The sequence below is a fragment of the Typopeltis vanoorti genome, chromosome 24 (genome assembly GCF_054136105.1).
Source record: "Typopeltis vanoorti isolate ZY-2024b chromosome 24, IOZ_Tvanoo_1.0, whole genome shotgun sequence".
Classification (NCBI taxonomy): domain Eukaryota; kingdom Metazoa; phylum Arthropoda; class Arachnida; order Uropygi; family Thelyphonidae; genus Typopeltis; species Typopeltis vanoorti.
Genome location: NC_143572.1, coordinates 87,365,869 through 87,382,317, shown reverse-complemented (window position 1 = coordinate 87,382,317; position 16,449 = coordinate 87,365,869).

The window sequence follows — 16,449 nt, the reverse complement described above, 5'->3', positions numbered from 1 at the left end:
TATTAATTATTAATTAATTGTTAATTAATCATCATCATCATCAAATTCCTGCCATGTACCCACAAGGGGTGTACAGGATATGATAGTACTACATGAAAAAATTATATCATTACTAACTTCCTATATACAATTTTCCTCCAAATCAGTCTGTTACTTGTCAAGACTCCAACATTATCAGATCTTATATTTCTATCGTCTAAGGCACATTGTACCATATCAATCTACCTATATCTTGGTCTTCCTCTGGGTCGTTTTGCTGCCAACCTGGCAGAGAACACTTGTTTTGCTAATCTTTCCTCGCCCATTCTGTTTAGGTGACCATACCACCTGAAATTAGCTCTGCTAATGCATTCCTGGATGCAGACAATGTCAAGTTCTTTCCTAATATCCTCATTTTTAATATGATATTGCCATTGATGCCATCTGTTCACACCTATAATCTTTGTCAGGACTCTCATATCTGTAGTCTCTAATCTTTGGTCAAGTGTTTTACTTCTGACCCAGCTCTCAGATCCATAAGTTAAAACTGGTTTGAACACTGTCTTGTATACAGCTAATTTAGTGTTCCGACTAATTTCTCTCTTATTCCATATGAATTTATTCAGTTGACTGCCCACCATACCAGCTTTGCTGATTCTGTTGTCTATTTCTATATTTAATTTACCATCTTCAGTAAAAATCGTGCCTAAGTAGCTGAAATGTTTTACTTGTTCCACAGGTTCTCCATTCACAACACAGTTGACATTTTCAATGATTCTGCCTATTTTCATTGTCTTTGTCTTTTTATTGCTGACCTTCATACCATATATAATACAACAGCTATTCAATTTAGTCGGAGAATCTTGCAGACTTATAGCGGATTTATTTAGAAGTATAACATCATCCGCATAAAGCAAAGAGCTGACATTAACATCTCCAATTTTGATATCATGTTTATTACCACTTTCCTTCATAATGTGATCCATATAGATAATGAATAACAGAGGGGATAATGTACATCCTTGTCTCACACCAGATTTAACATTAAACCATCTTCCTGTACTTCCTTCAATTCTAACTGCTGACTTACAACTCAAATAAAGACTAAGTATTGCTTGATATAATGCCCCATTGACACCATATAACTGGAGTGTATTGAATAGCTTCTCTCTTGGCACCTTATCATATGTCTTTTCCAAATCGACAAAACTTAAATACAGATCTTTGTTATATTACCATGCTTTCTCGACTATTTGTCGTAAAGTGAAGATCTGATCCTGACAGCCTCTGTTTGGCCTGAATCCAGCTTGTTCTTCACCAAGCTGGATTCTTCCACAATTCTTCTCAACCGTTTCTCAAGTATACTTGCATAGATTTTGCCAGGAACACTCAGTAGGGAAATACCTCTGTAATTCTCACATTCAGTTTTATTTCACTTTTTATATATGGGTACTATGAGAGCTCTACTCCAATCAACGGGAATTCGTCCCTCTGTCCAGGCTTTCTGAACTATGCAGTGCAGCCACTGTAAGACTCTTATACCACCATACTTCAGCATTTCTGGTCGAATATCATCTACTCCAGCTGCCTTTCCACATTTCAAGCCTTTGATGGCTTTTTCTACTTCAAGTATGGATATGTATTCCTGACTGCATGCCTGGTCAGTGTTTTTTTTTATCACTGTGCTGTCATCACTGCTTGTTTCATTTAGCAGTTTTTCAAAGTAATTACTCCATACTTCAAGGATATCTTTTTCTACTGTTTTCATTTCACCTTTATCATCTCTAATTCCTTTTACAGCACTCTTTCCTCCATTCCTAAGCTTCTTCAACAACCTCCAGAATATTTTGCCACCTTCTTGATATTTATTTTCTATATTCTTGCCAAAGTCCTCCCATGACTTTTGTTTAGCTAGTTTTACACACTGTTTAGCTTTCTTACATTTGTCTCTGTATTCTGTAAGAGTAAAAGCTGACTTATTTGCCAGGAACTTTTGATATGCTTTCTTCTTTTCCTTCACTGCCTCTTTAACTTCCTGTGTCCACCAGGGAGTTCTGATTTTTCTATCCTTGCAGACAACCTCACCACATGCCTCTCTGGCTGAATCAATCAGTGTTTTCTTGAAGGCTTGCCACTGAATCTCCAAGGTTTGGTTCCTGTTCTCAAACTCTCATTTTTTCTTCAATAATCTTTGTATATTTTAGTCTACAGTTCACATCTGAGAGCTGCTCAACTTTTATTCGCTTTAAAACTTTCTTACATGTTATTCTTTTCAATATGAAATTCAATTTTATCCTGCTCAAGACTAAATAGTGATCACTTCCAATTTCAAATCCTCTGTACACTCTGGTGTCCTGCACCAGGGAGAAAATATCACTATCAACAATAACATAGTTAATGAGATTTTTCTTCTTCCTAGCCTCTTCTCTCCATGTGAATTTGTGCACATTTTTATGTTGGAACATGGTGTTAGTAATAACCAGTCCATGTCCTGAGCAGAAATCCAACAGATATTTGTCATTATTATTAGCTTTGCTCTTTTCTCCAAATTTTCCCAAAATATTTTTGTATGTCTCACAATCATTTCCTACTGTGCTATTTAGATCCCCAACAAGGACCAACTTTTCATTTTTCATTGTGTCAGTTGCTTTTTCTAAAGCATCAAAAAATTCCTCCACTTCTACCTTCTACCATAGGCACAAATAAGTCTCATTGTCCAGTTCCCCATTCTCATATTTGCCCACATTACTCTACTTGAGACTGACTTCCATTCAAGAAGATTAGCCTCGTATTTTGTGTTGAATACTATGGCTATTCCTTCTTTTCCTTGATTATCATTGCCTGATTATAACATTTTGTAAACAAGATCTCACCAGTTTTGGTCTTTTTTGTTTCAGTCATCCCTATTATGTCGATCTGGTACTTATCTAATTCCTCAGCTAGCTCCATTTCTTTGCCATTCAGGCTTTATGTTGATAGTACTGATCTTTAATTCTGGTGATGTTGAGTTGGGGTTTGTTTTCAGATTTGTTCCAGTAGCTGACTTTTCTCTGTTCACCCTGGTTCCCTGGTGAAAACAACGGGGGCCTTGTTTAACCGGGCGATGCCCCAGCCGGCATGAAATTTTGTCATGTTGTACCATCATTTTTTATTTTGGTTTAACCAATAAGACTACAATTTGGTCGGCTAAATCCCAAATTGCCAGCCCATCCTCGTTCGTTCGGTATCCAAGTAGATTCCCAACAGGGTGCACCACGAGAAGGTGAAGATTGGACATTAAGTCAGAAGCCCTGGTCGGTTCTCCGCATTCCTTTAAAGGCTATGTGGAGGTCTCCTCTCAGTTATACAGCTTTGACCCTTAAGCACCCCATTGTTAATTAATACAAATACAAATGATTATTAATTAATTAAACATAAACATCATTAAATTAATTTGTGCTGATTTTCATTGACATATCCCATTCTGATCACCAAAAATGTATATTATTATAAGTACTTACAAGTGAATGCAGACTTTTTCTCCTGTGTGCTGGTAGTTTTCCCATCCTTTTATACATCCTGGAGATTGCTTTGTGGGCTGGTGGTGGATGACTCACTACCTGTTGCATCACAAACACCTTCAATAAGAGATTTCTTAATACCAAAATTAAATAAAGTCCCTTGTTTCTTATTCATATCAAAATTTAAATCTGTAGGCCTATTACTTTTAAAAAATCACGGCACTACGGTTTTGAAACAAGCACTTTCACCCTACGATACGAACTTGCGAAGAAAGTATTCTGTATTACTTGATTTGAGAACCGGATACAGACTACCTTGATCTTCAATTTCAGTGGAAAAATTTTCTTTATACTTCCTTGCTGATTGGTCACTAACATTTGCAACACAGATGTTATTTCATTCAGTTTTGAGAACAGAGAATACATATGCTGCCCATTGCTGTAAGGCTTGCAGTTAATTTTTATGATCAGTCATAAACAGTGGTATTCTCTTTGCTGATTGTTGAAAGATTTCGATGTGTGAAAATTAACGATAATTCATGAATATTTCAATGTTTAAAAATATGCTGCTTGGTCACTGACATATGCTACACAGGTGTCATGTCCTTCAGTTTTGAGAGCAGGGGTTATGCTGCCCATTGTTATAATCTGCTTGCAAGCAATTTTTATGACCGGTCATAAACAGCGGTATTAACTTTTCCAAATGTTGAACGGTTTCGATGTGTGAAATTAATGATACACAGATGTTATTAGGCGTTCTTGGTCTGAGCTTTTCGACATATTCAAGAATATTATTCTCATCAGAATATTTCCACTATAAAATATTTATTCATGAAAAATGTTTAGGAAACTAAAATGACAAATTCCAGGAACTTCTCGTGGAACACTTATTCACCTTCTGCGGAACACAGTTTGGGAGACCCTGCTGTATACCATAGCCTACTGGAGCAGACACCCTTATCGTGTACCATTGTTGACAACTCATTATTCACGAGTATCACGGTTCAGCAGTATCACTGTAAATCCATTACCCTTATCCAGTTCTGCCGTCACCTTGTTATAAAACTTGAGCAAGTTACTGAGGCATGATCTACCCTTCATAAAGCCATGCTGTCCCCCATACAGTATCTCATTTTCATCAATCCATTCCTGTATTTTTCCCTTGATTACTTTCTCCAAGACCTTGACAACGACTGCTGATATGCTGATCGGTCGGTAATTTGTAACAGTAGTCTTGGATCCTCCTTTATGCAGTGGAACTATTTTCCCCTCTTTCCACACCTTCTGGACTAAACCAGACCCGAGACTCAGATTAAACAACATGGTCAAGGGTACTGATAATTCTTTAGCCGCTTCACGCAAGACCCGTGCCGGTATACCATCCAATCCCACAGATGTATTCACATTAAGGTTCTGTAATAGACTACTCACATCCACTTCATTCATCATAATTCCCATATAAACTAATGGTTCCTTCATTTTTTCAATGTCACCACCTGGATGATATACTTTTGCAAAGTGCTCGACCAGTAACTCTACTATATTGACTGATTCAATGACCTCCTTACCATCATCATTCCCTAAAATCATTTTGCTATGTACAGTTTTTTTTTTGCTTGCAGCATATTGAAAGAACTGTTTGGGATTCTCTTTAGCTTGCACATAGCTAGTTTCCTTTCATAATCCGCGTTTGCTTTTTTTATCACACTTGTTACCCTTCTGGCCTGCACTTTATACCGTTCATGTGCCTGCAGGTCACCTCTTTTAAATTTCCTCCATAGTTGTTTCTTTTTTTTTGCAGCTCAAGCTTAATGGTGTTATTCATCCATTTAACTCCTACTTGTTTTACTATTGAGACCCTAGGTATACAATCAGCCATAACCTCCTGTAAATGCTCCTTGATCACTTCCCATTCTCTATCGACATCCAGTCTTTGCAGTTGTACATGCCATGGCACTGATCCAAGCAATCTCCTAAGCTTGTCACACTTGCCAGCATGGTAATTCCACGTATCCTTCTTGATCGAAAATTCCACACCTTTAGCCACCTCCCAGGTCAAGACCTTATGATCACTCTCGCCGATAGGTGGCAACATGGTCATATTCATTATAGTCAAATTCTGAGATGCTATTACCAGGTCAAGCACTCTCAAACCCCTAGTATTTTCAATTACATGCTGTCTCAGATAGTTATCCCTTAATAATTGAATAAAATCCATTTCCTTCCTCACATGTGTCCTCTCCTCCTTCCAATCAATGTAACCATAGTTGAAATCCCCCATACCCTCCTTCCACTCATTTCATCAATTTGTTTATGCATACTATCTCCACCATCTATTCCATCACCTGGTCTATAGCAGCACTCAACTGTATATTTTGGTGGCTCTTGGGTTTGTTCGTAAAGTGAGTTTTATTATTCGGCTGCTTAATTTGGTGATTGAAGCTATGTTTTGTTAAAGTTTATTAGTGATGAGGAAGCCTACGTCTCCTGTTCCATTTTGCTCTGCCAAGCTGTAAATTAATTTCCTATAATGATGGGTTGCCATTACATTCCAATTTTCTTCTGTCTGCCATCGACGTTCTTGAATGCATATGAGATCAATTTGGGTTTCTTGCGCTCCCAGAGAAAGTCATATAGTTTTCCACGTTTAAGGAGTGTTCTTAAGTTGTATGCCGACATGATGGGTGTTCTTTTCCAGAATTTGAAGTTTCTACAATGACCTCTGACTTCATCTGAATGAGGGTTTCCTAGAGGGCTTCGTCCCTCATTCTTCATACTTACTATGTCAATAGTCTGGTCGTTGGCCACCGTTACATTAAAATTGTTTCTCTTGTCTCTTTCCGTAATCTTCATGTAGTACTTTCATAATAATCTTCATGTAGTACTATCATATCCTGTGCATCCCTTGAGGGTACGTGTCAGGAATTTGATGATGGTTTTAGATTACACGTTTTCATTATTTGTATGTGGGAAATATTGCTGTCAATATTGCTGTCCTCTGTATCTGGCTCCCATGGATGTGGGACTGTTTTATTTGAAATTCTGGAAATTCTTTATTTGGTACTGATATCCACTGCAGAGGTAATTTCTTAAGTTTAGATATAATGGTTTTTGTATAATCAAGTATTTCTACCACAACATATTTCCATATATTGCATAGTTGAAATCCTTGGTTCCTGAATAATTAAAGTGTCACACAGTAACTGACTTTTCTTCCCTCTATTCAATAGTGAATTTTATGCAGGAACATGTCTGTTGATGTAGATGAAGAAGTTGAGACATAGCAATATGTAATTCATGTAGCATAGTCAGGTGATAAGTTAGAAATGAGGATAGGAATTGGATGACTTGGAAGATCGAGTAGAAAGTCTGTCAGAGTTGCGACATTTTTGATCTTCTGGTATGCTAATTTTAATCATATTTAAAATACCTGTCACACTGTAAAAGGCCATTTATAAGTTTTCAAAAAAAAAAAATTTTTTTTAAAGATGGCTTGGATGGCAAGTATAGCTGAACCTTTTATTATTATTATTATTATTTTTTTTTTTAACAATATGCAGAAGTTCATATTATTAAAATTCCATTAGTTCAACCAAAGCACTTACAGTTCATCATTAATAATTTTGAAATGCGGTTTGGCTTAAAATGATTAATTGATGGTCATCAAGTATGTAAATTACTTTTAATTAAGATTCTTTATTCTTTGCACATTCCAAAGTAGCATATCCACACACTATTTTTAGCATGCAGATATGCATTGAAATGCATATCTGCATGCTAAAAATATACTAATTCCATTGTATTAGAAAGCTCCAGGAATAAACAGCTACCTGTCATTCTTACCTTCATCAACTTTACCAAAGCTTTTGACAGTATTAACAGATCCAAACTCTTTGAAATTCTGTCCCATTATGGCATACCAGACAAAATCATTAAGGCAATACAGGCTGCCTACAAAGAGTTTCAAGCACAAGTCCTAGTGGGTGGAATGTTAACTGACCCATTACCTATCTCTACAGGAATTTTGCAAGGGGACATTCTCGCCCCTTTCTCTTTATTATCGCATTGGATTACATCTTTCAACAAAATAACTCGCATTTTGGCATTGAATCGCACTTCAATCAAGAAAGTGTCAAGTTGCAAGAACTCATCTACGCAGATGATGTCGTCTTACTTGACCCAGATTACAACACAGCTCAATGGCATCTGAACGAACTTATTATCCTCACTAACTTGGTGTGATTAAAAATTAATTTTTTCAAAACTAAAGTTCTACCCATTTTGACTGATGGTTTCCTATATCACCTTAACTACAAAATCGAAAATGTACAACCTTCAAATATCTTGGCTCTTATATTATGGACACTGAATACGATATAAAAGTCCGAAAACAAAAGGCACTAGCAATCTTTGGTACCATGACTCCCATATGGAAATCCTCTCTTGTTTGCTTCGAAACTAAAAGTAGACTTTTTAAGGCCACAGCAGGCACTATTTTTCTATATGCATCCCAAACTTGGATTATCTCCACAGCAAATAGCTGAAATCTCATTAATAGCTTTGGAACCATATGTCTTAAAAAATTCTTGGATATACATAGAGATATAATCTCCAATGATAGAGATCTCTTGGAAACCAATCAAATTCCTCTACTTTTGATCACACAACAGTCTCAATTGGACTGGATTGGAAATCAGCTGAGGCACCTGATTGTTCCTTATCATGAGGCGCTCCTCCTTTATTATCCTCCCATTGGCAAAAGAGGGAGGGAAAGACCTAGACAACAGTTTTATCAATATATTAGTCATATCATAACTCCCAACAACCCACTGTCAAGAACATTTACATACTCGCACAAAATAGGACTTTATGGCAAGAAATAACCATGTCATTGATGTTGCGCCTAGTGCCTCCAAAAGTATAAATGCATCCCTGGTTAAGAGGCATGTAGATGAAGCTATATTAAAAAATCTAGTCCTCACACCCATACTAACCACACCTTCATTCAACTTCCAGGGATAACCCCCCCCTTTTTTTTTCTGGGCCCTCCAGCCAAATGCTGAAACATTTCCCCTGCATCGATCCTATAAAATCCTTTAAGCAACTTAAATGTTTCAATCAGATCCCCTCTCTTTCTCCTATCAACCAACTTACGCAACCCACATGCCCTCAATCTATCTTCATAGGGAATATTCCACAGACCACTCACCATTTTGGCCACAAGCCTCTGAATCTTCTCCACTGATTCCTCATCCCCAGGAGACCACACTTGAACACAGTAATCCAGATGGGGACATATCAAGGCCTCATAAAGAGAAATAACTTCCTTATCTCTGCTTGTTAGCATGTTCTTCAATAGGAAGTAATCTTATGGGCAACCATAGCAATATGGCCTCTAAACTTTAACCCTCTGTCTACCACCACTCCTAAATCTCTAGTTTCATCATTTCATGGAGTACAGTGCCATCAATGTGATACACAGCTTGTAATCTTGTTTATCCCAAAATGCATAACTTTACATTTCTCCACATTCAACTGATCCCATTATCTTTTGCCCATGCTGATAGTCTATTTAAATTGTCCTGCAAGTTCTCCACATCGCTGTGATTTACTATTACCCCTACCTAATTTTGCATCATCTGCAAACAGTTGAATATTTCCTTTAAGGTTATTTCCTCTATCATTTGTATACAATTAAACAGCAGTGGTCCCAGCACCAAACCTTGTGGCACACCACTAGTCTCCTGTTTTTGCCTCAATTCTGTCCCTCCATATACCACTTTTTGATATCTGTCCAGTAGCCACCCTCTTATCCACTTAACCAGTGTCATATCCATTTCCCATTCATTCTAATTTGCTTAAGAGTTGCATGTGGCATTCTGTCAAATGTCTTTTCAAAATCCAGCAGAATCATCATGTAGCAATTTCCTTTATCCAATTCAGCTGTTATTCTATTATAAAAAGTTAATAAATTACTAAGGCATGACCAACCCTTCACAAATCCATGTTGGTCGTCATAGAGTATCATATTTTTCTACACATTCAGCCTATAATTTGTTACTACAGTCTTAGAACCTGCCTTATGCAAGGGAATTATTTTGCCTTTTTCTACTCCCTTGAAAATCTACCAAAGCTGAGACTTAAAGAGCCTAGTCAGAGGCATTTTTAGTTCCCTTGCACATTCATGCAAAACCCAAGCTAATATCCCATCTAATACCACAGCTGTATTTACATTGAGATTCTGCAATATCCTGAGAATCTCCAGTTCATCCACCTCTGTTACCAGATTAGTATCTGTTACATATGTTAAATCAGTAACCTCACTATGATGATATACCTTTTCAAAATGGTCACTCAGTAACTCGGCTGTTTTATCTGCTTCTGTCTCTTTGTGATCATCATCACTCGTTAAGGTTAATCTTCCATAATCATTCTTCCTCTTGTTGTTGTTATGTTTCATCAAGTCGGTTTCGACTCCTGGTGATTCTATAAACATACATTCTCCATTCAGATCTGTCCCTGGCCATATCTTTCAGAATTTCTATGTGCATTTCAATTACTTCTTTAACTCCATCTACCCATCTAATTCTTGGTCTTCCTCTTCTCCAGACTGTCATTTGCTCTCATAATATGTCCAAAGTATGACAATTTTTGCTTGATGATCATAGCTTCGAGGGAGCAATCTGGCTTTATTCTGTCTATCACTGATTTATTTTCAAAACTTAATGATTTGAAGTAGATGGGGAGAAAATGGAAGCAGTTAACAATTTTGTGCTCCTAGGATCCCAAATTGATAGAGATGGTTATTGTACTGAAGAAGTTAGAAGATTATTACTCGGAAAGAAAGCAATGACAAATTTAATGACAAGATCTTTAAAGATAAAGATATTAGCCTCGCAACAAAAATCAGAATCGTGAAAGCAATGATATTCCCTGTGGTACTGTATGGATGTGAAAGTTGGACCCTGAGAAAGAGTGAAAGAAAGATAGATGCATTTGAATTATGGGTTTGGAGTCCACGGTATTCTTAGTGTCTCCAAACCTATAATTCAAATGCATCTATCTTTCTTTCACTCTTTCTCAGAGTCCAACTTTCACATCCATACAGTACCACAGGGAATACCATTGCTTTCATGATTATGATTTTTGTTGCGAGGCTAATATCTTTAAAGATGTTGCTTAAATTTGTCATTGCTTTCTTTCCGAGTAATAATCTTCTAACTTAATCAGTACAATAACCATCTTTATCAATTCGGGATCCTAGGAGCACAAAATTGTTAACTGCTTCCATTTTCTCCCCATCTACTTCAAATCATTAAGTTTACATGTTGCCATAACTTTTGTCTTTTTGAGGTTAAGTTTAAGACCATATTTAGCACTTTCTTCTTTAACTTTCATAATAAGTTCCTCCAAATCTTTTTTGCATTCTGCTAGCAAGGTGGTATCATCTGCATACCTCAAATTATTAATATTTCTTCCACTAATTTTAATTCCAACTGAATTGACTCCTCCAGCCCTGCCATTCTTGAAATGTATTCACTGTACAAGTTAAACAGGTACAAAGATAAAATACATCCTTGTCGCACCCCTTTACCAATAGTGAAATACTCAGTTTCTCCAAGATTTGTTCGGACAGTAGCTTCTTGTTCATAATAAAGATTCCTCAGAAGGATAATGAAATGCTCTGGTACTCCCATTGTTCTTAACACATTCCACAGTTTCACATGATCTATAGAGTCAAAAGCTTGCTATAGTCAAGGAAACAAAGGTAGACATTCTTTTGATATTCCTGTGCTCTTTCTATTTATCCATATCACATTGGCGATCTGATCTCTTGTTCCTCTGCCTTTTCAAAATCCTGCCTGTTCATCTGGCATTTCTCTCCATTAATGGTTCCAGTCTTTTCTGAGTGATCGTAAGTATGACTTTATTTGCATGAAAATCAGTGCTATAGTTCTGTAATTTTCGCACCCTCTTGCATCGCCTTTCTTCAATAAAGGTATATAAACTGATTTTTTCTATTCCATAGGCAGCGTAGTTGTGATCCAAATTCACTGACATAGAGCTGTTAAAATTTTAACTATCTCTTCTCCTAGGCTTTGAGCAGCTCAATGGATATTCCAACCCCCTCCTGCTGCTTTCTTACTGGATAGCTGTTGCAGTGCCCACCTCACCTCACTTCACTCTCCAGTGGTACTGGCTCCTGTGTATAATCCTGCTCTTCAAATTTCTCAGTAATTTTGGAGACCTTTCTGTAAACGGCTTCTGTATACTCTTTCCATCTTTCTTTGATATCTGCAGCTTCTGTAAGATATCCTTTGCGTTTACTTTTCAAAATTGTCATCTTGGCAATTTTGAAAAGTAATCCAACTTCCCTGTCAGTTCCCTGATCTTTTTGAAAAGATTTCTTGTTTTTCCTTTCTTGTTTTGGTATTCTAAAAATTGGGTCTTCCTCTTACTTGCTGCATAATGAAAGAACTCATTGTGATTTCCTTTGTCAATTCGACTAGATTCATTTGATAATCTAAATTTGCCTTTCTTGCTCGAGTCTTTTACTGTTCATGAGTTTGCTGGTCACCTTTCTCTTTATATATCCTCCACAGCATTTTCTTCTTCTGCAGCATGTGCTTATTGATATTACTCAGCCATCTAACTCCTACCTGATTAACACTCCTCACCTTAGGTTATACAAATTAATATTCCTTCCTGTAGATGACCCTTAACTGTTTCCCATTCACTACGAACATTGTTACTCTGCAGTGTTTTATTCCTTGGCACAAATTTAAGCTCCTTCCCAAGCTTCTCATAATCACCTGCCTTTAGTTCCATATATATACACCTTTCTTGACAGAATATTCCTCATATTGTACAATCTCCTGGGACAAAGTTCTCTCTAGACACCTAACACTAAAACCATTTAGATGCAGTCCATCAGCTTTGTATAAATCCTTCTTTCTGTCAAACACTGACCAGAGATATACAAATTCTACACAACCTACATATTGACTCATTAGCATTGATGCCCTCCTCCTCGGTTCTCCTCTGTCATAGCGTGGTAGGAGACTTAAAATCTTCGCTTTCTCACCCTTTAGTTTTTCCTCTTCTAACAACTCCTTTATATATTTCCTCATAGAATACTTCTTGCCTCTCAAATCATTTGTGCCAACCAAGACAATCGTTTCATTTGACTTACCTTTTTGTCTCTGGATGGCATGACTAATATCGTGAATTTTTGCACCAGGGAAACATGATTTTGTCACACTTTCATTGTATTCCCTTGAACATTGAATCTCCATACAAAATTTTTTTCTTAACTTGTTTTTCTTGTTCATTCGCTCAGTCTTTATTATTACTTCGCACCACCTGCTTCCTTCTCTTTTCAGCCCTGCTAATCAATAACGTCAAATCACGTGATAATGTGGTCTTTGCCGCTATTGTTCTACCACGCATTATTGGTGCCATATCAACAATATTGTATTTAAACAAAAAATAAATAAATAAATATATAAGGTTTATTTACAAACTAAATAGCTCAGTCAATCACACACCCTTTTAAAACAAAAACTACAATAAGTTAACTTATTATTATCAACTAAAATGCCAAAAAAAGTTACTTGTCTTTCAGGAGTGCTGAATCCACTCTAATGGCCTGGGTAATCAATTATGAATGATATATTAGCAGAGAGGAGTGCAGTTTGTTAATGTGTGGAATGAGTTTGAAGGAAGAATTGATATTAATAAGGCAATGTGAAAGAGCAGAAGAGATTGAAGTGGTGCTTATGAATGAAGAAGTGGTTAGCTTTAGTAAGAGAGAGAACAAATGTGCAACACAAACAGCAAAAAGGGGAGACTTGGGAAGAGAGGGGAACATAGCATGAGTTATGTTGATACTCCAAGAGGATGTGAATGCATATGTAGACAAGAATGGAATGGGATTACCTGGGATGTAGGGTAAAACGGTTGGATTTGAGGAAAGAAAGAAATAGCTCGAGGAAGGTATGAACAAGTAACATCTAATAAGTGGTAACAGTTAAACTTGTTATAGATCAAGGAATGAGCTGTTATGTTTGTATACGAATGCTTGGAATATCAGAAACCAGGGAAATGGTTGCATTGATTGAGTTCATTCACCGAAAAATTGTTGGAATAAGTTAGACATGGTTGGATAAGGATGACATCCTAACAGGAATAGAGTTAGAAGAATATGATGTATTTTGTGAATATATAAAGCATAGAAAGGTGGGTGGAGTGCTATTGATGATTAGAAAAATAGTTATCTCCATACAAGGTAGAGATGCAAGAGGGAAATAGTGTTAATGGTTTTTGAGGCAGTATGGTGTGAGATAGAGGTGAATAGAATAAATACTTCGCTAGATGTTGCTATAGACAATAGACATTGGTAATGTGGAGGGCAGTGACCAGGAAATGTATATGCAAAGGGAGAAACAGGTGATTTTAATTACGGCAATATAGATTGGGATAACGAGATAGCAACCAGAAGTAAAGAAAATGAGTTTTTAAGGAAAAAACTACCTCAGGCAGTGTGTAACAAAGACATGAATATTGAGTTTTGGATTTGATCATATCATCAGAGGATGTTATTATAAATGAGGTGTCAAATCTCCCTCCAGTTGGTTAGAGTGACCATGAAGTGATTACCTGGGTGGTTGCCAACCATGTGAATACGTCCATAAGGAAAGGGTATCTGTGGAACTACAAGGCTGGTGATTTTGAGAAGCTCAAGAAGCATGCTACAGCTTGCAGCTGTAGCATGAAATGAGGAGTTTGGTGGAAAGTCTATCAGTTCTGCTTGAGTGATATTCAATAATTATTTAGTAGAAGCAATGTCTAAATGTATTCCAAAGGTCAGAAGGTTAAATAAGGTAGGTATGAAGTAGACAAGTGAAGATTATGTATGCAATACAGAAAAAAAAAAAGCATTATGGAGCCAACATAAGAGGAGTGGTAATAATCAGTTTCATGAGGAATACAAAGAACAGGCAAGGGTAGCAAAAGTTTAGTATGAGCAGCAGTTAGCTAATGAAGCCAAAAGAAATCTTAGGGAGTTCTTTTAATACATAGCCAACAAAAGAAAGATTATGGTAGGATGGCATTGATTGCAGGATATAGTTGAAATATTTAATGAGCAGTTCATAAAAGTATTTCATCCTTGTGAATGTGACATCATGGCAAGTTCAAGAACAGTGGATGATGAGGTGGAGAGACTGACTGTGAATGAAGAAGAAGAAGAGAGATATATGGAGAATTAAGCAAACTTGATGATAATAATAAGGCTGTGGGATGTGATGATATATCAACACATATTTTGAAGGAATGTGCCATGGAGTTCACATCTGCCTTGACATATTTCTTTAATATGAGTCTTACATTGAGTCAAGTTCCAAAAGAGTGGAAGGAAGGCAAGATTCTGTCACTTCATAAAGGAGGTTACAGAATTCAAGCATCAAATTATAAGCCAATCTGTGTAGGTGTTGTGATTAAAGTGTTGGGCGAGAATCAGGATCCAGAATTCAGTTGACAATAGTGGTATTAGCTTTGATGGACAGCACAGATTTGCTAAAGGAAGGTCATGTTCTAGTAATTTACTTACTTATTACAAGAAGGTGACAGCAGCTTTGGATAACTATCAACAAGTTGTGTATGGGGAAGCAAATCCCAGAAGAGGAAAGTGACTAGTGGTGTTCCTCAGGTGTCTGTTTTAGGGTCATTACTGTTGACTTGTATGTTAATGATGTTGGGGCAGATTTGAATGGATATACAGGTAACCCCCGTATAACGCGGTTTCGATATAACGCGCTCTACAAATTGTAGTATCCCATGTTGAACGCGGTACTTATACAACACGGTTTCGATATGACTGTCTACAAACTGTAGTAACCGTTTATCTTTTCATATATTTTTTCAACGCGCGACTTAAAAATCAAATTATATCTTCGTTAAATTTGTGTCTGCCCGTATCGCGCATGTAGTTATAAGTAGCGAATTTAAATTAGGGGAAATTTCAATCTTCACTTTTTCAATCGAAGGCAAGTTAGCCGATCTCATTACGAAGGTAGCAAGGTTTTTCATCCCGATACAGACAAATCGGCCTTTAAGAACACACGCAATTTACAGACATAAAATACCAGCTGTGGTGGTGGACAGTAGATGGCGCTGATGTTGATTGGTGGTGGAGACAGAGTTGTACAATAGGTGTCCTCCCGCGATGAGTCTTCGGACTCCTTGGAGGTGTCACGAATAATAATAATAATACCCTTTGACACATTTACGTCAATTGTTTAGCGTATAAAGTGTTTATTGTTGCTTTCCCCGCAGAAAATTGTCTTCGTTTTCTGCGGGGAAAGCGCATTAAAAATCATAAGTGTGTTAATCTCAAGCTGAGCACTTTATTTTTTGGTGAGTTACATACAATATGTAATGCTTTTTTTTGTGTGAAAAATTTATTTTTATAGTAATAGCCACTTAGAGCGCTTTTGCGATATAGTTGAAAACGAAATTAGTGAATTAATTGATGGGTGAATAGATTTAAATGAGGAGGAACTGGTACAATTAATAGATGACGTCGAAATGAGGAAAGTTCTGCCAAAGATTCTGATTGCGATGAATCCGTTAAAGCAATTAGCAGAAGGATTGAACTTTACAAGAAAGTTATTTTATGGATGTTGATCTCTCAGTGGGGCGCTCCGGAAAATTCACGAGACAATTGGAAATTTGTTTAGCTTCGTATTATGAACTTAATAAAAAAATTGCGGCATGGTGGTAAGCGAAGTCTTATTACTGACTTCTTGATAACTAAACCAGCAGAAGTATGCAATGAGAATTATGCAAATGATGTTCAAGAGATTTCAAGTGATGACGACGTCCGGCCACTCGTAAATAAAGAACATCTACGAAATGTTAATTTTGAAGATAATGATGACGATTAAAATATGCACTTTATTTTATTTTG